Genomic DNA, 26,088 nt, shown 5'->3' with positions numbered 1-26,088 from the left:
GAATCTGGGGGTCATAGTGGATCACAAGCTAAATATGAGTCAACAGTGTAACACTTGCAAAAAAAGCAAACATCATTCTGGGATGAATTAGCAGGAGTGTTGTAAGCAAGACATGAGAAGTAATTCTTCCGCTCTACTCCGCTCTGATTAGGCCTCAACTGGAGTATTGTGTCCAGTTCTGGGTGCCACATTTCAGGAAGGATGTAGACAAATTGGAGAGTCCAGAGAAGAGCAACAAAAATGATTAAAGGTCTAGAAAACATGACCTATGAGGAAAGATTGAAAAAATTGGGTTTGGTTAGTCTGGAAAAGAGAAGACGGAGAGGGGACAAATTACAACATGGTTTTACAAAAGGTAGATCGTGCCAAACCAACCTGATCTCCTTCTTTGAGAAGGTGACAGATTATTTAGACAAAGGAAATGCAGTAGATCTAATTTACCTCGATTTCAGTAAGGCATTTGTCATGGTTCCACATCGGGAATTATTAGTTAAATTGGAAAAGATGGGGATCAATATGAAAATTGAAAGGTGGATAAGGAACTGGTTAAAGGGGAGACTACAATGGGTCGTACTGAAGGGTGAACTGTCAGGCTGGAAGGAGGTTACTAGTGGAGTTCCTCAAGGATCAGTTTTGGGACCAATCTTATTTAACCTTTTTATTACTGACCTTGGCACAAAAAGCGGGAATGTGCTAATAAAGTTTGCGGATGACACAAAGCTGGGAGGTATTGCTAACACAGAGAAGGACCGGAATATCATACAGGAAGATCTGGATGACCTTGTAAACTGGAGTAATAGTAATAGGATGAAATTTAATAGTGAAAAGTGCAAGGTCATGCATTTAGGGATTAATAATAAGAATTTTAGTTATAAATTGGGGACACATCAGTTGGAAGCAACAGAGGAGGAGAAGGATCTTGGAGTATTGGTTGATCACAGGATGACTATGAGCCGCCAATGTGATATGGCCGTTAAAAAAGCTAATGCAGTTTTAGGATGCATCAGGCAAGGTATTTCCAGCAAAAATAAGGAGGTGTTAGTACCATTATATAAGGCACTGGTGAGACCTCATCTGGAATACTGTGTGCAGTTCTGGTCTCCCATGTTTAAGAAGGATGAATTCAAACTGGAACAGGTTCAGAGACGGGCTACTAGGATGATCCAAGGAATGGAAAACCTGTCTTATGAAAGGAGACTCAAAGAGCTCGGCTTGTTTAGCCTAACCAAAAGATGGTTGAGGGGGGATATGCTTGCTCTTTATAAATATATCAGAGGGATTAATATTAGGGAGGGAGAGGAATTATTTAAGATTAGTACCAATGTAGACACAAGAACAAATGGGTATAAACTGGACACTAGGAAGTTTAGACTTGAAATTAGACGAAGGTTTCTAACCATTAGAGGAGTGAAGTTCTGGAACAGCCTTCCAAGGAGAGTAGTGGGGGCAAAAGACATATCTGGCTTTAAGGCTAAGCTTGATAAGTTTATGGAAGGGATGGTATGATGGGATAGCTTAATTTTGGCAATTGATCTTTGATTATCAGCAGGTAAGTATGCCCAGTGGTCTGTGATGGGATGTTAGATGGGATGGGATCTGAGTTACTGCAGAGAATTCTTTCCTGAGTGCTGGCTGGTGAGTCTTGCCCACATGCTCAGGGTTTAGCTGATCGCCATATTTGGGGTTGGGAAGGAATTTTCCTCCAGGGCAGGTTGGCAGAGGGCCTGGAGGTTTTTCGCCTTCCTCTGCAGCGTGGGGCATGGGTCACTTGCTGGTGGATTCTCTGCAACTTGAGGTCTTCAAACCACAATTTGAAGATTTCAATAACTCGGACATAGGTTAGGGGTTTGTTATAGAAGTGGATGGGTAGGATTCTGTGGCCTGCTTTGTGCAGGAGGTCAGACTAGATGATCATATTGGTCCCTTCTGACCCTAAAGTCTATGAGTCTATGAGGGACATAATAGTTTTCAAGTATGTAAAAGGTTGTTGCAAGGAGGAGGAAGAAAAATTGTTTTTCTTAACCTCTGAGGGTAGAACATGAAGCAATGGGCTTAAATTGCAGCAAGGGAGGTTTAGATTGGACATTAGGAAAACTCCCTAACTGTCTGGGTGGTTAAGCTCTGGAATAAATTGCCTAGAGAGGTTGTGGAATCTCCATCATTGGAGATTTTTAAGAGCAGGTTAGACAAACACCTGTCAGGAATAGTCTAGATAATATTTAGTCCTGCCATGAGTACTGGCTAAGGGAATGGGTAATATGATTCTCCAGTCTCTTAGAATGTCCATGCACAGGTATAGAGGGGAATGAAGAAGGTTGTTTGGTTTCATTTTTTGTACCTGAGAGAGATGTATAAATGAGGCAGCTCATGCTAGTGTGGTTCCTTAAGGCTCTGATTGACCCACTGTGGGGATGGGTGTGTCCTAGTGATCAGAAATCAAACTCTACAGGCCAGATCCTCCAAGGCAGTGGTCCCCAACAGACGAGCAGTGGAGGACTGTGGTGGTGGACAAACATCCGCCAAAATGCCGCTGACAAGTGGCAACGTCAGTAAGTGTCGCCGCCGAAATACTGTCAACAAGCATCATCATCCAGCGGCAGTGACGCCTCTGGATGGCGCTGCTTGTCAGCGGCATTTCCGCAGATGCTCATCCTCCGGCCAGTACGTAGGCGCCACGTTCGGGACCCCTGCTCCAAGGGATTCAGGTGCCTAACTCCTTTTGAGGATTTCAATAGGAGTTAGGCACCTAAATCCCTTTGAGGATCTGGGCTTACCTCTCTGGGTTCTATGACCTGCCTCATGGTAGCATCTGAGCACCTCACAGCCATTCCTGGATTTATCCTTTCAGCCCCCCTGAGGCAGGGCAGTGCTGTTATCCCGGTTGTACATATGGGAGCTGAGGCATAGAGAGAACCATATTTTTAAAGGTATTCAGGTGTTATGCATTGCAAGGCCTATGTGATTTAGACAGCTAAGTCCAATTTTCAAAAGTGACTTAGGAGACTAAGCCTCAGTGAGAGGGATTCAGCCATCCAATCCACCTAGTCCCTGCAACGTGGAGCTACACCTAAACACCTTTAGAAACCTGGGCCCTAGTGACTTGCCCGTGGTCACACAGGTGTCAGTGGCAGCTCAGCGCTTCACCCACATGCCCGCCCTCCCTCTCTCTGCACCATTCTGCCCTGACCCAGACTGTAGCAATCTCCACGGCTGGGGGCAGCAGGACCCAGGAAAGTGTGCAAGGAACCTCCCACTGTTTGGTTAATGGTCCTCGCAGGGACCACAGGTTTGATGGAGCAGAGCCAAGAGGAGAGGAAGCGTTAGCCCTGGGGTGGGGGTCTGCCTCCTCTTCCCATCCCTTTAGGGCTATGGGCTGCCATGAGCTCCTCTGCCAAAGCAGCCCCCTCCGCCGGGGAGCTGCAAGTGTAAAGCAGGAATCAATGTTCGGTGCAGATATCTGCCTGGAGACTGGGGGAGCTCTAAGGGGCTGCTCCCCTGCCCCATCCCACTCCCTTCTCCCCATGGAGTGAGGGAGGATGCGTTCCAAGGGAGCAGGCAGTGGAGGTGCTCTTCCCATGCTCCCTTCCAGCCTGTCACAGGCGGGCTGGCCCTATAAGGGGGTTAGGCCTCAGCCCCACTGGCACCAGGTTTAGCTGCCTCCCTGGTACAGGGAATGTACAAATCCTTTATGCAGAAAAGGACCTAGGGGTTACAGTGGACAAGAAGCTGGATATGAGTCAACAGTGTGCCCTTGTTGCCAAGAAGGCTAGTGGCATTTTGGGCTGTATAAGTAGGGACATTGCCAGCAGATCGAGGGACGTGATCATTCCCCTCTATTCGACATTGGTGTGGCCTCATCTGGAGCACTGTGTCCTGTTTTGGGCCCCACACTACAAGAAGGATGTGGAAAAATTGGAGAGAGTCCAGCGGAGGGCAACAAAAATGATTAGGGGTCTGGAGCACATGACTTATGAGGAGAGGCTGAGGGAACTGGGATTGTTTAGTCTGCAGAAGAGAAGACTGAGGGGGGATTTGATAGCTGCTTTCAACTAACTGAAAGGGGGTTCCAAAGAGGAATGATCTAGACTGTTCTCAGTGGTACAAGGAGAACAGGTGACAGAACAAGTAATGGTCTCAAGTTGTAGTGGGGGAGGTTTAGGTTGGATATTAGGAAAAACTTTTTCACTAATAGGATGGTGAAGCACTGGAATGGGTTACCTAGATTAGATATCCCAGTAAGTGAGGGCAGAATCGGGCTGTGTTATTCATGCGGCTTATGACCTGATCATTACTGGATGTAGAATATCACTGCAGCCACCCTGTTTACTGAGTGTATTAATGTGCAATAGAATGCTGAATGCTAACCACTACATAAACCATTCACAATGTGTCTCTGCTTCCCCAGAAACCAGCATGTCCACTCACCCCATCCTCCCCGTCTCCTCGTCTCAGTGCTGCAATTCCTTGTTTTCTTCAGGTGTCCCTCCTCCACGTTTCTCTCTCGGGAAGCCCACAGGTAACACCAAAGAAATAGGATGATCAGGATGTTCTGTGATCAACGGTTATATAGTCATTTGTTCTGCCAAGAAAGAGAGAGAAAAACACAACATAAGTGTCATGTAGGGAACAGGCCTTCTCATCTTGAAATAGCAGAGATAAAGGATTTACAAGGTATTGTGAGAAAGTACTGTTATGCTGGAAGATGTTAATGGCTCCTGGCAATGCATTCTTGCTCTACAGACAATCACAGACATGGTTAAAGCCTGTGGGTGTGCTAAGTGTCCTCCTTTCTGGCTCAATGGAAGGAGCAATTATACTCCTTTATGTAGTGACAACTAGAAACAGCAGAAGCCAAGGCCCGGGATAATGGTTTGCATGGCACTGCTGATCCGGGCAAGGGGATTGTTTGGCAAGCTGAGTGTATGGGAGAAAGCCAGCAGTCAGGGAGAAATGGAGTTGTGAGCATGGCCCGGAGAGGGAGCAGAAACAGAGCTCCTTGGGGCACAGAACTGGAGGGACAGATGTGGATATTGCAAATAAGGAAACGGCTGGCTGGTGTCTGTTTCTGTTGTGTTCAGGAGAACAGGACTTTGTCCTTTCTCTGTAAATAAGCAGGATTGCTCCAAAGAATATACCTTTGTGTCTTTCAGTGTGCCCTCAGAAGCTGTCTGTGTGCTTATTATTATCAATAATGTTTATTGTAGAGATGTTTATGAAAGATTGTGTTTTTGGAGACGTACCCTCATAAGGGACTGTGCTGTGGGTGTGGGAATTTGGAGAAGCAGCAAAGAGTCCTGTGGCACCTTATAGACTAAGGGCTTGGCTACACTCACACTTTACAGCGCTGCAACCGGGGTGTGAAAAAACACCCCTCTGAGCGCTGCAAGATACAGCGCTGTAAAGCGTCAGTGTAATCAGGGCAGCAGCGCTGGGAGCGCGGCTCCCAGCGCTGCACGCTACACCCGTAAGGGATGTGGTTTACATGCAGCGCTGGGAGAGCTCTCTCCCAGCGCTGCCGCTCTGACTACACTCACACTTCAAAGCGCTGCCACGGCAGCGCTCTGAAATTCCAAATGTAGCCATACCCTAACAGACGTTTTGGAGCATGAGCTTTCGTGGGTGAATACCCACTTCGTCAGATGCATGTAGTGGAAATTTCCAGGGGCAGGTATATATATGCAGGCAAGCTAGAGATAATGAGGTAGTTCAATCAGGGAGGATGAGGCCCTGTTCTAGCAGTTGAGGTGTGAAAACCAAGGGAGGAGAAACTGGTTCTGTAATTGGCAAGCCATTCACAGTCTTTGTTTAATCCTGAGCTGATGGTGTCAAATCTGCAGATGAACTGAAGCTCAGCAGTTTCTCTTTGAAGTCTGGTCCTGAAGTTCTTTTGCTGCAGGATGGCCACCTTAAGGTCTGCTATAGTGTGGCCAGGGAGGTTGAAGTGTTCTCCTACAGGTTTTTGTATATTGCCATTCCTAATATCTTATTTGTCTCTGTTTATCCTTTTCCATAGCGACTGTCCAGTTTGGCCGATGTACATAGCAGAGGGGCATTGCTGGCATATGATGGCGTATATTACATTGGTGGACGTGCAGGTGAATGAACTGGTGATGGTGTGGCTGATCTGGTTAGGTCCTGTGATGGTGTCGCTGGTGTAGATATGTGGGCAGAGTTGGCATCGAGGTTTGTTGCATGGATTGGTTCCTGAGCTAGAGTTACTATGGTGCGGTGTGCAGTTACTGGTGAGAATATGTTTCAGGTTGGCAGGTTGCCTGTGGGCGAGGACTGGCCTGCCACCCAAGGCCTGTGAAAGTGTGGGATCATTGTCCAGGATGGGTTGTAGGTCCCTGATGATGCGTTGGAGAGGTTTTAGCTGGGGACTGTATGTGATGGCCAGTGGAGTCCTGTTGGTTTCTTTCTTGGGTTTGTCTTGCAGTAGGAGGCTTCTGGGTACACGTCTGGCTCTGTTGATCTGTTTCCTTATTTCCTCATGCGGGTATTGTAGTTTTGAGAATGCTTGGTGGAGATTTTGTAGGTGTTGGTCTCTGTCTGAGGGGTTAGAACAGATGCGGTTGTACCTCAGTGCTTGGCTGTAGACAATGGATCGTGTGATGTGCCCGGGATGGAAGCTGGAGGCATGAAGGTAGGCATAGCGGTCGGTAGGTTTTCGGTATAGGGTGGTGGTAATGTGACCATCACTTATTTGCACTGTGGTGTCTAGGAAGTGGACCTCCCGTGTAGATTGGTCCAGGCTGAGGTTGATGGTGGGGTGGAAGCTGTTGAAATCGTGGTGGAATTTTTCCACAGACTCCTTCCCATGGGTCCAGATGATAAAGATGTCATCAATGTAGCGTAGGTAGAGAAGGGGCATGAGTGGACGAGAGCTGAGGAAGCGTTGTTCCAGGTCGGCCATAAAAATATTGGCATTTTGTGGGGCCATGCGGGTGCCCATAGCTGTGCCACTGATCTGGAGATATATATTGTCATTAAATTTGAAATAGTTGTGTGTGAGGATAAAGGCACAGAGCTCAGCAGCGAGTTGTGCTGTAGCATCATCAGGGATACTGTTCCTGACAATTTGTATTCCATCTGTGTGTGGGATGTTTGTGTAGAGAGCCTCTACACCCACGGTGGCTAGGATGGTGTTTTCTGGAAGGTCACCAATGCATTGTAGTTTCCTCAGGAAATCAGTGGTGTCACGGAGATAGCTGGGAGTGCTGGTGGCATAGGGTCTGAGAGGCGCCCTAGAGGCGGGGGTTGGGAAGACCACATTGCTATGTGCTTATTCTTTTCTTATTCACTGGTTTGTAATTTCATGAACACCAGGATTGTTACATTTATTACTGTAGTGCCTAAGGTTCACCTAAGATCGAGGCCCCATTGTGCCAGGCACTGTACAAACACACAGAATAGTAGACAGTCCCTGCACTGAAGAACTACTTACAACCTAAATAGACTGAGGGAATCGATGCCAGAGCTGGGAACTCAACCCAGATCTCCTGAGTCCCAGTCCAGTGTCATAACTACATCCTTTCCAACAAGCATATTGCAGCTGCTTCCCTAAGTGAGCCCATTTGTCAATGCATTCTGTTCTCTCCCTGTTTAATCAAGCACTGACTTGCCATGTCTTTGATTTCCCCTTTTGTCAAATTCTCTGTTACACAGGAGAGTATTTAAAGGGGAAAGGCAACGTTGCTCTGATTACTCTGCTTTTGCTTCTCTTAGCATGTGGCTGATAGCCCAAGACGAAAGATTCCTTACTGGTACCTCCCAGCTCTTTCCGATTCTTCTCGCCACTCAGCAAGAACTCTCTTCTTTTTTAAGGCAGAAAGCAAGTAATAACACTCCCCCACCCCCAACCAACCAACCTTCCCCCCAAACCTCTTCCTGGCCTCCTTGTAAATCAACAGAAGCTACAAAGGGCACAAGCTCAATTTTTATGAATCGCTTTGCAGTGACTTGCCAAAGGTCGCCACTAGCAGAGCTGGGTGTTGGACTCAGGAGTCTTCTGCTCTCAGGGCAGGTCTACGTTACAAACGCGGCACTGGCAGAGCTGCACTGATACAGCCTTGCCGCTGTACCGCTTTGACAAAGACACTCTAAGGGTATGGCTACATCTGGAATTTCAAAGCGCTGCCCCGGCAGCGCTGCGGGAGCGCTGCCGCGGCAGCGCTTTGAAGTGTGAGTGTAGTCAGAGCAGCAGCGCTGGGAGAGAGCTCTCCCAGCGCTGCATGTAAACCACATCCCTTACGGGTGTAGCGTGCAGCGCTGGGAGCCGCGCTCCCAGCGCTGCTGCCCTGATTACACTGACGCTTTACAGCGCTGTATCTTGCAGCGCCCAGGGGGGTGTTTTTTCACACCCCAGTTGCAGCGCTGTAAAGTGTGAGTGTAGCCAAGGCCTAAGCCGACAGAGAAAGCTCTCACATTGGTTTAGTTACTCCACCTCCCTGAGAGGCAGTAGCTATGTTGGCGGGGGAAGCTCACTGTGTACATGGAGGAGGGGAGAGGGGTTACGGTCAGTATAACTGCGTCGCTCAAGGGTGTGGATTTTTCACACCCCCAAGCGATGTAGTTATACAGAGGTAAGTGTGGAGTCTTTGGCCTCAGTCCTTGTGCTCAGTGGTCTGATCACAGAAGCACAACCTTTAACTGCGTGACTTGTGCACTTCCAGAGTGTACTGTATGCCACTCTGCAGCACCCCCACCCTAGCTCTTTGCTTAGGCTGTCTGCAGTTCTGTAATGCTTCACCCCAGCGATGACAGAGTTTAGTGCTCCCATCTAAACTGGATCAGTCAGGGGACTGCGGGAGCCTCAGAGTGACACTAAGTACATCTTGGTCTTTGTTCATGTTGTCTGCACAACGCTTGCTAGTTTCCTGCCTCAGGGATTAAAAAGGGGGGAGGGATAGCTCAGGGGTTTGAGCATTGGCCTACTAAACCCAGGGTTGTGAGTTCAATCCTTAAGGGGGCCATTAAGGGAACTGGGGTAAAAAATCTGGGGATTGGTCCTGCTTGGAGCAGGGGGTTGGACTAGATGACCTCCTGAGGTCCCTTCCAACCCTAATAGTCTATGATTCTGGTCATTATCAGCCTCAGGCCAATACATGAGTAATAGGACCCAGCCATCAGACTAAAGGCATATTCTGATTCCATGGCTCATTTTATGCATCATCCAAGTTAGTTTATCAACTTTTATTTCAATGAAATTCTGTTATGTGTCACCTCGGAGACCCACTGTTAACCTTCATTTTCCTGCAAAATCCTCCCAAAGCATATGATGTATTTCTAGAGGATTAAGGCTTGAGGATGAATTATCTCCTCCCAAACACCTAAGAGCCATCCTGCCTGGTTGACCCTCCCAGAGGAGCAGTAGAGAAAACGGCAAGAGGATAAAACAGACAAGCACAGGAATAAACATTTGGACACTGGTGAAAAGTATTATGGGTAGCCTCAATAACGTAGTAATGCAGGCCCAAGAGCTCCTGGGATGTGGAGACTGGGAGGAAGTACTTATTATGAGGTGTCAGTAAAAGATGCAACAAATCATGACAAAGAAGAGCCGGGGGGTTAGCTCCACTCCAGTGGGGAATCAGTGGTGTTGGCTCCTCAAGAGATTTGATTAATAGACCTGTCATGGAGGGAAGCTTGTTCCGTAAGCCTGTGGAGAGCTGCTTTTGAACGTCCTTGGATGACAGACCTCTCTGCTACCTCTGAACAGAGAGATCCTACTTCAGTGGCCCTCGCCCCTGGGGTGCAGAAGGAGGAAGGAACATCTCTTGCAGAGCACATCTGCTCTCCATTCATCTCCATTAGCCAAGAAGAAAATAACTTGTGACTCATGCCATAAAGCCAAACTGACCCTGTGGTGCAAAGTTCTTGCAGCAGGGAAGAGCTGGAGCACAAACTGCAAGGAGCCATCTTCCCCTAGCCCCAGAGGAAGGATGAAATGAGCTAACGGGTCTTTCCTGTCTCTGATTTCTATGATTGAGAAGCTCAGCAGAAAATTGAGTGTCTTGTGGCATCACCAGGAGCATCCTGCAGATGCCCCCCAGTCCCTTCTAGAGATCTAACCAGCTAGCATAAATGGAAAAGCACATTTAAAAAAAAAACTGCACATTGGATTTTAGCAAGCTGCTATGTCACAGTGAGTTCCGTGACAACTGAGACAACACATCCCCTTACCGACAGCACTATCTGTCACTCCACTGTCAACATGGATTGCTCTTGTGCATCTGAAATCTTCTTCTGTCAAGTATGTTTTGGTTGCTTAGTTGATAACCAGAGATATCGGGGAGGAAATGTCATGCATCTCTATTTTTCATGTAAAAGGTAACAAAAAATAGAGATGCCTTGACTGTATTTGCTTAGCCAGAGCCGAGCTGTGAGAGCCAGTTTGATACTGGAGTAGGGATAGGTAGATGCAGATATATTTCTTGTACTGCTTGTGAGATTTCTGGTGGATTTTCCTCCTAAGATAACTGAAAGAGCAGTAGCGCCTCACTGGTGTTTTTTTAATTATAGAAGATGAGGTTCAGCTGTTGCAGCTAATCCAGCACTGTTCTATGGGTTTCTTTTTGTTCTTAGAGGAAATTGATGAGGTGAAAGTTTCTGAGTTTGTACTGTCAACACTGTTGCTTGTGCCTGCTCTGTGTCCCTTTGTACTTTCAAATGTTTCAATTAGTTTTTGAAAATGTGTATGTAGTCTTCATCAAAAAAGATCTGAATGAAACAAACACACACAGCAATCTAATTCTGCAATGCAAACAGGCAACAGAAGCCTCGTATATTAACAACAAGCTTCAAAATCAGCACAACTAAAGCAACCAATTTTTAAAAGGTAGATTTATTTTATGAGAGAGACAAGGTGGAGGAAGTAATATCTTTTATTGGACCAAGTTCTGTTGGTGAAAGAGACAAGCTTTCAAGATCCACAGTGCTTTTTCAGGTCTGGGAAAGATAATCAGAGTATCACAGCTGAATACAAAGTGGAACCGATTGTTAAATATATGGAGGTAACACATGTTGCAAGAAACCATTCAAAACGACGTGGGCAATTAATACCTCTGCAGTCATAGGACAAAGGAGAGTTAATGTGTTACAGATTCATGTAATGAATCTCTATTGAGTCCATGATTTTTGGTGTCTAGCAAAGTTATCAATTTAAGCTCCCAGGCTCGTCATTTGAAGGTGTCACACAGGTTTCCTTTGAGAATGAGGACTGAGAGGTCAGATATGGAGTGACCATTTTATGAAATGGATTCGCTCATAGGTGATATGGTGTTTTTGTCTTTTATCATTTTCCTGTGTGAGTCCGTCTGAGAGCATAGTGATTATCTGGCTTCACCCACATAGTTGTTACTGTGGCATTTCGTGCACTGGAGGAGGTACACCACATGTTAATATAGGCATGTATAGGACCCATGGCTCTTGAAAGGTTGTTGTGGGGGGTATTGTTCATTGTTGCAGTGGAGATATGTCAGTAGGTTTTGCATCTGTTGTTCTGGCAGGATCTGGTGCCGTTTTGAGTTGGTGTGTCCTGGTCTGTGGAGAGCTTGATTCTGCTGATGAGCGTGGAGAGGTTGGGGGTTGTCTGAAGGCCAGAAGAGGGGGTTTGGGAAAGATTACTTTCAAGATGAGGTCCTGTCACGACCAGGATGAGGACAGTCAAACCTAGAGGTCGGAACAGGAGTTGGGAGTCAGGCCAAGTCAGATGCTGTGAGGTCAGAGTCCAAGGCAGGCCAGAGGGTGAATGGAGAGTCAGGCCTTACGAGGCAGGCAGAGTCAGGTTACCAGGAGACCAGGATCGGGTACCAGGTTACAGACAGCAATTGAATAGGGACATTGAGGACAAACCAGAACTGGAAGCCAGAGTCTAGGGTCTATTGCAAGCAGGGTCTGGAGCAGAGACGGGCAAAGCAGTCTGTGCTGTTACTCAGACAGCTCCCCTTTGTGGCTTCCTGGGTTAAGTGCTGGTAGGTATAGACCAACAGGGGGCTGTAAGGGGCTGCCACTTGGGTCCTGCTGGGCAGTACTTCCTGCCGAGCTCAGCTTCTCAGTCTCCTCCGATAGGTGCTTAGCCTAAGCCTCCTGTGGTGATACAGAGGTGTCAGCAGCCCAGAACCCCAGCCCTGTAGGTTCTAACAGGTGCCCATCAAGTATGGCTTGTAATTGTTTGATAGCTGGTAGGGGTTCTAGTGTGGGGTGGTAGGTGACAGTTAGTGGTGTGAAGTCAGTGGGTCCAGGTTCTCTTGGGATATTTGAATGGCCCATGGCATGAGTTGATCTACTTCTCTGGCGGAGTGTCCTTGTTTAGTGAAGGCAGTTTAGAGTGTGTTAAGGTGTGTATCCCGGACTTGTTTGTATTTTATAAAAGCTTCATTGACTTTCAGGCTTTATGGGTAACAGGCAGTAATTGTGAATTTATTGTTTCTACTGTACTTTATTGCTGTGGTTATTCATTATCTTAGCAGAGGGTGGTATTAGGGGCTTTTACAGCCATACAAGCAGATCAAGTCCCTGCCACAAACACATTACCATTAATGAGCCTAATCCTGCAACCCTTAACTCATCTAGAATACTCAAGGAGTTAATAGAGGAGGTATCTGAACCTCTAGCTATTATCTTTGGAAAGTCATGGGGAGAGATTCCAGAAGACTGGAAAAGGGCAAATATAGTGCCCATCTATAAAAAGGGAAATAAAAACAACCCAGGAAACTACAGACATTAGTTTAACTTCTGTGCCAGGGAAGATAATGGAGCAAGTAATTAAAGAAATTATCTGCAAACACTTGGAAGGTGGTAAGGTGATAGGGAATAGCCAGCATGGATTTGTAAAGAACAAATCGTGTCAAACCAATCTGATAGCTTTCTTTGATAGGATAACAAGTCTTGTGGATAAGGGAGAAGCGGTGGATGTGGTATACCTAGACTTTAGTAAGGCATTTGATACGGTCTCGCACAATATCCTTATCGATAAACTAGGCAAATACAATTTAGATGGGGCTACTATAAGGTGGGTGCATAACTGGCTGGATAACCGTACTCAGAGAGTAGTTATTAATGGCTCCCAATCCTGCTGGAAAGGTATAAGAAGTGGGGTTCCGCAGGGGTCTGTTTTGGGACCGGCTCTGTTGAATATCTTCATCAACAACTTAGATGTTGGCATAGAAAGTATGCTTATTAAGTTTTCAGATGATACCAAACTGGAAGGGATTGCAACTGCTTTGGAGGACAGGGTCAAAATTCAAAATGATCTGGACAAATTGGAGAAATGGTCTGAGGTAAACCGGATGAAGTTCAATAAAGACAAATGCAAAGTGCTCCACTTAGGAAGGAACAATCAATTTCACACATACAGAATGGGAAGAGACTGTCTAGGAAGGAGTATGGCAGAAAGAGATCTAGGGGTCATAGTGGACCACAAGCTAAATATGAGTCAACAGTGTGATACTGTTGCCAAAAAAGCAAATGTGATTCTGGGATGCATTAACAGGTGTGTTGTAAACAAGACACGAGAAGTCATTCTTTGGCTGTACTCTGCACTGGTTAGGCCTAAACTGGAGTATTGTGTCCAGTTCTGGGCACCACATTTCAAGAAAGAAGAGCAACAAGAATGATTAAAGGTCTTGAGAACATGACCTACGAAGGAAGGCTGAAAGAATTGGGTTTATTTAGTTTGGAAAAGAGAAGACTGAGAGGGGACATGATAGCAGTTTTCAGGTATCTAAAAGGGTGTCATCGGGAGGAGGGAGAAAACTTGTTCACCTTAGCCTCTAATGATAGAACAAGAAGCAATGGACTTAAACTGCAGTAAGGGAGATTTAGGTTGGACATTAGGAAAAAGTTCCTAACTGTCAGGGTAGTTAAACACTGGAATGGATTGCCTAGGGAAGTTGTGGAATCTCCATCTCTGGAGATATTTAACAGTAGGTTAGATAAATGTCTGTCAGGGATGGTCTAGACAGTATTTGGTCCTGCCATGAGGGCAGGGGACTGGACTCGATAACCTCTCGAGGTCCCTTCCAGTCCTAGAGTCTATGAATCTATGAATCTGTGTAACACTTGCACACGTGAGCAATCCCTTAACTTCTCCAAACTCCCACTTCAATGGGACCATTCTCATGAATAAGGATTGCTTAGATGTAGTAGAACAGTTACTAAACTGATCTCTAAATCAGACAATGCAGAGAAAACCATACCCACCACAGTCCCTGGTCAATATTTTGTTGCACCACCTCTCTACATTACAGCAGGGGCCTCGTCATCTTAATAATCTATATGGTCTATAAAATGTCATGATATGTAGAATTATGGATCTTCTTAAATAGCATGCATTTATCAAAGAAAATAACTACAGCAACAGACACAAACAGGCTTTCACACAGCTTGCATTCCAACTTTGTCTCCGTGGTTTACCGTGGGAGACGCCCTCTCTGAAACCTTCTGCAGCACTAGTGGGTGAATAATGTGCTGCAAGCAAACATCTCACTACATAAGCCAGTCCAAGCACAGAATCTATTCACCCATCCCTTTTACAGTCTGATGATGTACACTAGAGTAGGAATCAGGGAAAGCATCCAGCCATGCGGATACATGAGAAATGGGGGATGTTTAGAGTTGCAACAGAGCAAATACTACTTTTAAAGTTCATTTTCATAGAGGTTTACCAAAGTGAAATTAAGCGCTCAAAAGAAATAAAAAATCTTGCAACAGCAGTGGAAGGCCCCAATTTCCCATGTATTCCAATGAGAGCTGGGGTCTCTGCATCTTACTGTATGCTGTCAGCATGCAGCTCTTGCTAGGCCGCTTCCACAGAGACCATTCGTCCTAGTGGAGATAGTGAAACGGTGACAGGTATTTCTGAAAATTACCAGGAGACTTTGTACATCAGTGGGCACATTATTATATATTGTACTAACCACTGCGGTTTCCCCTTAAGCTGTTTATCTGAGATTTGTGCCACGGATCCGATGGGAAAATGTAGCCTTTGCCAACAGCATCATCAACTCATCCTCAGCTACCCCTAGAATTATGTCTGCTTTAAGCTTTGTGCATCTGTGACCAGGAGGGTCCTGTCTGGAGGCACAGGCTACACTGCAAAACTTCCAGCTGAGCTTCCCTAGCTCTTTTCATTTGCTGGTGCTCCCATCCACTGGCTCCGACACCTCCTCTACAGACACCCTTCTGGCTCTCTTTGCATGCATTCCCCTTTGATGCTGACATCCCCAAGCTAGTTAACTCAATTTGACAGCATCCAGGAGCCCAGAGAGACGGTGAACATTAGGTACTAGACTCCACAGAAATGTCCCCAAGCATGCTCCCCAGATCCAGAAACAAGTTGCTTTCTTAGCTACTTCTCCTTGTCTCTGTTTGTCTCCTTTTCCATCTCTTGCTCCATCTCTTTCCTTTCTTCATTCCTCTGTCTCTCCCCTTCACTGTCTTTCCATATGCAGCTCAATTATCCAGTTGTGGTGTCAGGTGGTAACAGGAACACATTCCAGATCAGAGCCACAATCCTTCCCCTCCTATTGCCATTGCTTCCTAGAGTCCAAGCCTGGAAGGATACAACCAATGTACGCCAGAAGCTCCAGAGGGAAACTCTCTACTGCCTCTACTGGTGAAAAGGAAAAAGTGCTGCCACAGAGGTCTTCCTTTGCATAGACTACCCACCCACAATTCCTCTTGTGACACATAAGGAGTCACCATGGATTTTGGGAGAAGCTGGTTCCTAAATCAGTTTAAAGAGTTTATTTCTCAGCAGTCAGGATTCTGCTGAAGGGTCCTAAGTGTTTTTGTCTCCTTTTCTGTGGGGACTTTGTTGTGAAAAATGACCCAGAGTTCTGCTTATCTAGCACCTTAATAAGCTACCTCATTAGACTGGGTTAGGTGATGGTCTCTCCAGGCAGGACCAGGCAAGCAGCTCCCCAGGGACTGGAGACAGACCTGCAAAGAGACACTTGGATGACTAGTACTTGCTGATCCTAACCATGAGTGGAGTTTGGTGGATGGGTGAGGTGGTGCAGCCAAGGGACTGTGGGACATTCTCACCAGTGGGTGGGCAGACAGTTGGATGGACTGTTGCCAAAGTTACAGGAAAGTGGGGCGGAGGGTATTTGACTCCTTATATGCATATCTGTTCAGTTGGTGGGTTTTCCCAGATTCATGACTGTGTTCCCTTTGTCCTTGTTTGTACACAGTCCTGGAGTGCTTGTGAGTGGGGAAGTTCAACCTGCTAAGGGCACCCATGGAGGGTGTGTTTAGTTTTTCCAGGTTTCAGGCTATAAAAACAGCTGACTCCATGACACGCTAGCGGCTAAAATTAAATATAAGTATCCAACATTCCCATTTTATCAATACCTACAAATTAGACATTACGGCTTACAGGCTGTCAAAAAGAAAGCAATTAATAGACCTCCCGCACAGCAAAGGACCACTTTAAACTATCCATGAGGTCCTGATTATAGCAGCTATGAAGGAAAAACCACCTTTATGGCTAATTGGGACAGAGATGCAGAAAGAGGATGCAAAGCCTCTGGATTAGAAGAGCAGTTTCCTCAGCTGGTGATCAACTAGGAAAAGTAACTAACTTGATTGGTGCAGGGTTTTAAACTAGAGCAAAGAGATAAAAACTGACCAGCTGTTGGAAAGGATGCAATGAGCAAGGCAGAGTCTCTTCCACACCTGAGGGAGAATACTCACCTTTGGGAACTCTGGACATTGATTACACAATAAATTTGATTAATAACCACATGTAATGTAGCAGAAACTGACTAATTTTGCTCCTGGGATTTGCCCTTAATGTACAGTGCTTTCAGACTCAATAGTACATTAAGAACACATTTATCTCTGGCTGCAAGATCCGTATAAGATAGGAACTGGAGACAAAAACTCCCTGTGTCTATGTCCACGGGGTACAGAACGGTCTGAAAATATATAGTGATAGTAAAGCAAACACATCAGCTAGGGCTTGTCTACACAGGAAAATTTACTGACAGAACTGTATCGGTATAATTATAGTGCTATCGTTGTATTGTATAACTCCCAAGCAGAATTTCTTATTTGGGAACAGCAGTATAACTTATCAGTATAGTTCTGAAGATAGATTTCCCCAAGTAAACAAGACCTTACCCACACTGACACCTCCCCCTGACACCCACAAGGATGAACAAAGGGTGCATCTTTGCTATGAAAAAAGGTATGAAGTAAAATCCTCATGAAGACAAGATAGTTTGTAGTTTTCACATGTACTAAAAAATCAAAGTCTCTGGAAACTGAAGTGACAGATTATATATAACAGCAGCTTCTCCAGCCTTGAAGTGGATCTGGGAAGGCAGGGACTTTCCAGCTGACACATTAGTGGCCATTTTCAATTGGCCCTAGCAACACAAGCAGCTGGAGAGCATGGGTGAAATCCTGGCCCTCTTGAAGTAAATGCCAAAACTTCTAGAGACTTCATAGGGGCCAGGATCTCACCCTCCATGTGAAAAGAATTGTCAAAGTGAATCCACAAAAAGAAGTAAATCCATTCTAGAAAGAGAACCTAGTAACAATCAGTCCCATGTCTCTGAACTCCCCCTTCTGTCAGATGAAATGTTTGGGCCATTCCTGTAGAATACCAGAGATATTCCTTTGAAGGGATAATGGGTTGGAAAGTTCCAAGTGCCATCAGAGGCGTTCAGAATGTCACACACTGCTCACTTATGGGCAAACTCACACTTCCCCAAGGGATCTGCTGTTCTGATTTTATTTTTGCTGGCTTCCCTTGAATTCCCACAACTCCAGGGGCTCTCAGTCAATATTGTCATGGCAACAAGGAGTCATTTAATGGGCTTTTGCCCACTGAGAGCCAGATCCTGTGAGATGCTCAGTACATCCTGCAAAATGCTGAGCGCCTTCCACTCTGACTGGCTTCAGGGAAAGCGGAGCAGGCTCAGAACCTCAGCAGGATCAGGCCCCACGACCCTGCATCACTCAGCAGTAATAAAGAAACCTCCCAAGCAAGGCAAGCATGTGTAACACAGGAGCATGCGTGCTAATGAGGGGATGCCACTAGCAATTGCCAGGGCAGTATTTGTTCCTCAGAAGGAATAAATGTTACACTGTTCCACCGACGTGGTTTTTTACAGTAGGGCCTAGCACCAAGAGACATGTCACATTGTAAATAACTGATTTAGCCAGCAAAGTGGAGGGGATTCAAAGCAGAGCAACAGAAATCATTTAGGACTGAGACGGCAGGGAGAGGACGCAGGGCTAACTTCTGAGAACTAGCTATGTGTAACTGGGCTAAATGACATCTGAGGGCGATACGATAATGGGCAAATCCTCAGCTGGTGTAAATCGACATCCATGGAGCTACACCGATTGACACCAGGCTGAGGATCAGGCCCAAAGGGTAAGCACTGGAAAGGCAAATGTATCAGGAAGGAAGGAGAGCTATTTAGAGTGGCCATTGAGGACTTAACGAGGGGGAACGGAGAGGAAATGGAGCAAAGGAAATTTCAGGCTTAACAGCAAGAAAAATTTCCTAACCTCAGTTTGACCGTGACGTATTCTCTCCCAAGGGACGTGGTGGAAATTCCCATCGCTTGAGTCATTTAAAGCTAGCATACTCTGGCTGTTTCAGCAGCGTGGGGAATCGATCCTGCATGAGGAGGAGGGTTGGATAAGATGGCCTAGCCACTCTCGCTCTGTTGTTTCTGATATTGTTCCACATGACTGAAAAACCTGGTATTAATCATGGACACAGGGCTTGGGATTTATAATGTATTTAGGGCCAAGACCAAGGAAGTGGGAGCAGGCCCACATTTGTATATATCAGGATTTTCCTTCTACTGCCATTGGCAGGCAACTAGGGACCCAAAAGATGCCGCCATTATCAGGTTCTTTGGGGTTGCACATTTTGATAAATCAGCTACGTAGATGTAATACAATTTACATATAACACTGCAGCAAGTTTTCTTTAAAAGCATCGTTAAGTGACTTTGGTGCTCATGAGAATCAGGGACACAGAGCACACTCTTGCAGTTGACTCCTTCCCCTGCGTGCCTCAGCCCAGGCACCTCCCTCCTAACCTGTAGCACTGCTACTGTTGGGACCCTGGCCGCCGAGAACAGAGGCTGCCAGCATGATCAATATGCCAATGTGTGTGATGGCTTTGTGATGTGACCAAATGGGGCTCGGGAAGAAATCGTCCACTCACTCACCCTGTGACCTGCGACTCCCCCCACGGGCCCAGCCTCTGTCTCACTTAGGGCCTGATCCAACACAACTAATGTCACCAGAGATTCTCCCGTTGGCTTCAGTGGGCAGTAGATCAGATCCCTAATGCAAAGTCACTTAGTTGAAATGCATGGGGTCCCCCCCACCACCGGTGAGATCAGAATCAGGCCCCATGTCGCTTTCTCCAGAAGAACAAGTACAGTAACCCGCTATCCACCTAGCCCCTGGGCTAGAGATTTACAAACACACAGCACAGATTTCCCACTGGAGCAGCAGAGGAAAACGGGAACCTCTGATCTGGATTTTTATCCAGTTAAAATAATTTATCAGCTCTCTAATCTCACCCACTCACTGGGATGGTGTGTTTGCAAAGGGCTAGACTCTCGCACAAGGGAGTAAGAAGCTCCCCGATGCCCTTACAGGGGCTACACTCTGATCCATGTTTGTGAGCATAAACTAGATTATTTGCTTTCGTCCTGGAGCAGGTGGGCAGGGGGTAGGCGAGAAGGGGCAAAGAGCAGGAAAGCCTTGGTTGCCCAAACTGCTATGCGCTAGCCTGCATAGCTAACCGAGCACAGGGGCAAGTGGTCCTGGGTCTGGGGCAAGTGGTCCTTCATTGGCAGTACGGGCCAAGGGGAAGCAGGGGAGGAGTTGTGTCTAGGGCTACTCCCTGGGCTGTTGTAGTTTGCTCAGGGCTGTGCCTGAAGTGACAATCTAGCCCTTTATGGCCACCCTAAGGGACTAATAAATCTGCTCGTATCTATTGCTTGGCCATTTGTTGTCATTAGTACAGAGGCAGTTTTATTGTCTGGGAATGCAGCTGATGTGTGCGCGGGGAGGACGGTAGTCCCACATTTACAGATATGTCATGCTGTGGAATGGGGCTGGGTGGCTGAGTTCAGCTCTGGAGCCAAACAGCCCCAAAGCTAAACTGGGGGCGGGGGTGAGATATTCTGACTCTGCTCCACCTTAAGAGACGGGCCTGAGCCCTGGGATTCAGACCAGGTGTGCAGTTCCCCAACATATGGCAGGGTTTTGGTCTGGTGTGCAGTTCAGGCCTCTTCCTAGCTACGCTCAAAGTGCCTGCTGGGTCTGTGAGCTTGGGGTGAGGATTTAAGCTGTGTGATGGCATTCCCACATTTTAAAAAGGTGTGCAGACAAGCACCCAAACTACACAGACAAGGGTCCCAGAGCATCAGTTCACTGGCAGATTTCTCTCTGCAGACGCAGGCTGATGCTGGCTCGCAAGGGGAAAGGGTCTGAGGTAAGGTGCAGTTTAAGTTGCTGCAAAAAAACTTCTATAAGCATTTGAGTCCTGTTCAAAACACAGGGCTCAGACAGGGGAACAAAAATGGTGTTTGCTAGGTGGAACTGCCATAATTAGCAGGAGAACAGGTTGTACAGCCTTTAATTAACAAAATGCAAAAAATCATAGGACAAAAACAATTTTAGAATAACTTGCATCCTCCTATACCTGTGGGCTTTTATCTTTCCTCTTCTCTCTGAGAAGGCTGTGTCCATTCAGCAGTCAAGAGGCATGACTGCAGTACAGGTAGGCAGACCTCCATGTTCACATAAGGATGGTCAAGCTAGCTTGTTTTAAAAATAGCAACGTTGCCATGGCAGCACAGGCTAGATGCGCAAGTACAGTCCCACCCTGGGCCCTACGTACGTACTCAGGTGGCTAGTCCAAGCTGCCGCTCATGTCTGTGCAGCGATGCCGCTGGTTTTAGGGAGTTAGCTCAATCAAAACGAGCTCTTACTGTCCTGACTGCAGTACAGACATACCCAACATCAAAGCCAATCACTTTATAAGTAAAAAGATGGGTTTTTACTGCCAGCCCTGCAAATTCTCAGGGATCTGAAAGTCATGTTGGGCAGAAGCATCTTCACCAGTCAGAAAGATTTTGGAGTTCACATTTATTTAACAGGTGCATTGATATGTTAGCCAGACTAGAATTCAGTTCCGGACCAGATTCATTAGCTGAACTGACTCTGCAGGGCAAATGGGCATAAAAGAAGTAACAATGTATATTGAATGACCTAAGTCAGCAGATGTGACTCTGACTACAATCAGGGGGCTGATCTGCACAATCAGAAGGTGCAATGTTTTACAGTCGCTTTACTAACCATGAGAACGGCTAAGATTTTGGCATGGATATTTTTAGTAAAAGCCACGGACAGGTCACAGGCAATAAAGAAACATTCACAGAAGCCTGTGACCTGTCCCTGACTTCTACTAAAAATATCCATGATAAAATGGGAAGGGACTGGGCAGCTATGGAGTGGCTGGGAGCTCCAGGGCCCCCACCACCCATGTGGGCTCAGAGCTCCCCATGGTGGCAGGAAGCTCCAGGGTCCCCCTGCCCCCTCCCCAGAGGTGAGCTGCTGCGGGGATATCCCGTGCTGCAATGATGGTGAGAGCTATCAGGGTCCCCCTTCCCTGGAGGCAGGGAGCTGCTGGGGTCCCCCTGTCACCTGCAGCGGCCGGGAGCTGCGGGGTCCCCCTGCTGCCCATGGAAGCCCGGAGCTTGGAGGCCCACTGCCTCAGGTGGCATGGGTACCTCACAGCTCCCTGCCGCTGTGTGAGGTGGCAGGACCCTGCAGCTCCCAGCCCTTGGGGCTGAAGTCACCGAGGGCTTTGGAAGTCACAGATTCTGTGACATCCCTGACAACATTGTAGCCTTAACCTTGAGCTATGAGATCCTGAAATCAGTGGGAGAAGGGCCTTCTCTCCTTCTGCCTGGAAAAACTCCCTGAGAAAACCCAAACATCCACTACCTTCTCTTCCTGCCCATCCAATCCCTTCTTAAGACTCACCTCTCAGGAGCCCTACAACTCCCACCTTGCTGGTTATGGCCAGACAGGTGATGAGCTCTGACTGTTTCTCTTCACCCTCTTTTTTGTCCCCCTCCCTACTTCTAATGCCACTTAAAAAACCCTACCACTATATAATTAACCAAATCAGGCCCATTTTTTCACAGAGCCACTTCCCCGTATGCTCTAACCCCATTCCCTGCCCTCCATCTGGCTGTGTCATTAGATTGCAAGACCTTCAGGACCACAATCTTGTCTTTTTTCTCTGTTTGCATATTGCAATGGAGCCCCCAATGGGTTCAGGGCCCCTTAGGTGCTATCTTATTATTAAATATTAAGAGTTTGCTCAGAACTTTGCAGGATTGGGCCCCATAAGCACCCTAAGGGTGAAATCTTGGCCCTTCTGAAGTCAATGCAAGTTCTGACATTGATTTCACTAGGGCCAGGATTTCTTCCTAAAGCTGATGCCTTCAGAGTGAAAAGTAGGACAAAAAGTCTGATAACTTGGGATCTGCCTCTTTCCTCTCTTAACTCCCATCCCTTACAATCCTGGGGGGTTTATCTTTGGGGTTCAAAGGGTGTATTTTGTGCATGTACTAAGTCTGCATGGTCCTCCCCAGAAAGGTGGCGTGTTCCCAGTGGCTATCAGGAGCACATGGGGCACGTATTGTGTTTCAAATCCCATTCCTTAATATAGGTCTTAAATAGCCTCCCCTTTTTTATCTGTAAGCTCTCACCTGCAGCAGGGAAATCTTAATTCTCTTTTAAGTCAATAACAAAGGCTGTGGAATCAGGGACAGCCTCAGAGAGAGAGAAATAAAGAAAGCTATAAACTCAGTCAGTGTGGAAAATAGCCCGAGGAGGAGAAATAGGAGGCAAAGCCATTTAAATTGGTCACACACTCTCCTCTTGCATCAAATCCCCAAGAGGCTGGGGAAAAGCAAGGTCGACTCAGAATGTGAAATTGGGGTAGTTTCAATGCATGGGTCTGTGATGGGGAGAAATGCAGCCTGAGGGCTCGGGATCCCACTCTTTGGTCACACTGACTAGGTTTGGCCTTTCCCCACTGTCTCCGTGGGGTGGCCCCAGCCTGCAATGAGGCATGTTTCATACAATGTTCATGTTCATACAATGGGTATGTTCATAAAATGAACACGTCAATTGAGTATCCTGTGTGGGAAAGTGTCTGAATTTGACTGCTAGACCCTCGTGGAAGAGAGGAAGGGAGTGGAGCCTTCCCAGGGGCAGAGCTCTCCTTTGAGCCAGGGGGAGAGAATGGTGTTGTTTGCGTACATTTCTGGGCTGCGCTAGGTGCTGGCGGACAGAGTCAATATCAGTGTGGTTGGAGAGAAGGGCTGGTGCATAGGGGTGGAAGGAGCCAGGACATGTGTAGATGTTGTATCTCATTAAGTCAGGAAACAGTCAATCAGTGCCTAGCTGCCACGGTAATAGATGCTACCGAATGTAACAAATACATAGATGAAATGTAACCAGACTTCGTTACATTTTGTTGAGGCCAAGAGTTCAATCATCCCCCACCACAGCCTACCGTAGGCATGTAAGATTAAGGTACGGCTACGTCCTATGATTGGGAGGGGAAAACATGGTGCTGAGCTCCCTCCACTTCTATTCCAGTCAAAGGGATGGTCAAGCCAAGCTATTGGTCTCACGCTGTCTGGTTAAGAGGATAATCAGTGGGGCTCTGTGGACAGAAAGAGCCTAATTCTGCACCAAGGGAAGTCAATGGCAAAACTCTCATTGTCTTTGGAGGTGTGGACTCTAGCTCGAAATGAAGAGGATTTGTAAGGCATGGGCCAGCAGGACAAAGCTCAGATTCCACCCAAACCCTAGAAAGCAAATGTACAAATCAGCCTTGGAAGAACCACAGAACAAAGAGAGGGGATTTTAGAAGGCATTTGCCATGCCACCACTCTGCACTATCGATACTTGGGACTTATACAGCCCTTCATAATCTTTAACGTCTTTGCTCTCCTACCACCCATGTGAGGTTGGGCAGTGCTATTCTCCCCATTTTACAGATGGGAAATTGAGGCACAGAAAAGCTACATGCCTTCCCAAGGTCACACAGGAAGTCTGTGACAGAGCAGCAAGTTGAACCCGGCTCTTCCAAATCCTAGGTTAGAGCCCTAACCACTTGACTCTCCTGCCTCTTGCAAGGGCAACTGCTTGACTATCCAAGGAGCTGGAAGCCTGGCTCTTATCAATTCCCTCATAGCTGCAAGGATTACAGTAAGGGGAAGCATAGCTCCCTCTCCTCTGCTAAAAGCAGGAGAATGCCTCCTCCTGTTTCAATCTGCTGTAACCACCACCTATCAGGCATATTCTCCTTCCTGAGCATTCCCAGGCTAACGGAACCCAAAAAGACCTGGGCCAAAGTGAGACAAGGCCCAGGATGAGAGAGTTGGATGGAAGTCCTTTGAGCTGTTAGGCAGCTCTGTCCTCCTCTTTCATGACATCAGGCCATGCAGGCTGAGGGGGGAGCACATCTACTGTTCTGAGTGATGGTCAAGACTCCATGCAAGGAGGAATAGGCCAGGTTCTGGCACTTCTCCAGCAGCCCCCTGGCTTTCTGTACAGCTTGAGTTTTCAGTCCTTACCTGTGAAGGAACCCTTGCAAAGGTGGAAGAGATGTGGTGCTCCTGAGTGAGTCTGCAGACACACAGCCTGAAGCAATAGTGCTAGGAGGCGTGTGAGCTATCCTCATTCACCTCACTGGGTGTTAACCCTGAAGCCAAACAGCTATTTAAATCTGAACATGGCTAACTATTTCACTGCTTATTTCAGCAGGAACATCCAGCGTGGCTGGATACTGAAGTTAAGAGATGGAAGAGACCTGCTAGGGCCCCTGTCCATCCCCCTGCCAGTGCAGGATGCTCCTTACAGTATGTTCTCCAGTGTTTTGTCCAGTCTGGGTTCGAAGTCCCACAGTTCAGTGCTTCCACTTTCCTGGGCTAGGGACAATCCCCCAGCCTCAGAAGTCTCACTGGCAGTAGGGCTCACTGGTTTCATGCAGCCTAAATTTTACTTTGCGTAATATCATCTCTTTGCTCCTAGCTCTTCTCCAGATGTGAAGTGAGCCACCACCCCCGGTGAACAGAGGTGGCAGTGAAGAAGGGAAGGGAGGGCACCGCTGTTAGGGAAAACAGGCAATTTTGGCCCCTGGTGCCATGGGCTCTGGAGGGGCCTGTTTGCAGCCCTTACTTGATGAGACCCTTTGAAAAGCAGAATGGGTGGCTGGAGGGGGAGTTGCCATGACCCAGGGCTGCCATGATGATGTGGAGGAAAGTAAAATAAGGGCAGAAAATGAAGTGGTTCCCAACCCTGCCTCTCTTCAGCAGCACTTCAGCCTCAGTTTCCCAATGCTCTTTGGGTACGTCTACACAGCAACTGAACAGCCATGGCGAGACCAGGTCAGCTGGTTCGGGCTCATGGGGCTCGGGCAGCAGAGGTTGTAAATTGCAGTGTAGACTTTCAGGCTTGGTCTGGAGCCTGGGCTCTGGGACCGTCTCCACTGGTGGGGATCCCAGAGCCCAGGCTTCATCCTAGACCCCAATTTTACAGTCCAACAGCCTGAATCTGCTGACCCGGGCTAGCCATAGATGTTTAATTGCTGTATAGACACACTCTTGGTGTCTGGTTGCATCACCCCAGCAAGCAGCCCACCAACCTCCTGGTTAATACAGAGTGAGGAGAATATCAATGTGGTTATTGCTCAGAGCCAGAGACAGTAGCCAGTTATTCTGTACAGCATGTTAGGCCATGAAGGGCTCTTTCAGCAGGGTCTGTGACTGGGAGGGAGTCACCCCAAGACTATTATCCTGGTACCTGCTCAGGCAAATGTTACAGATGTTAGTCACCTTGCACTCCTGGAAGGCATTCAGGTACGATAGTGATAAGCACGGAATAAGAATGTACATTGAATGGAATAGAAAGACCAGAGGCCCTTTCCCTACCATACCAGGCCACTGTTGCTTTGTGCCATGATCTGCAGTGCAGGATGATTGCTCTGGCTACAATTTTCCTGATAATTAA

General features: G+C 47.1%; 1 protein-coding gene across 1 annotated transcript in view; it reads right to left on the bottom strand.

The window, feature by feature from the left end:
• Nucleotides 1–26,088, bottom strand: part of LOC127030435 (uncharacterized) — a 102,987-nt gene that overhangs the window by 22,496 nt on the left and 54,403 nt on the right. Inside the window, exon 2 of the mRNA XM_050916997.1 lies at nt 4,426–4,579. The gene's annotated coding sequence lies outside the window, so the exon portion shown is untranslated. The remainder of the gene's footprint in view (nt 1–4,425; nt 4,580–26,088) is intronic.

This window comes from Gopherus flavomarginatus, chromosome 10 (genome assembly GCF_025201925.1).
Source record: "Gopherus flavomarginatus isolate rGopFla2 chromosome 10, rGopFla2.mat.asm, whole genome shotgun sequence".
Lineage (NCBI taxonomy): Eukaryota > Metazoa > Chordata > Testudines > Testudinidae > Gopherus > Gopherus flavomarginatus.
Note: the sequence above shows the minus strand (reverse complement) of the source record. Positions and strands in the feature narration are given on the sequence as shown.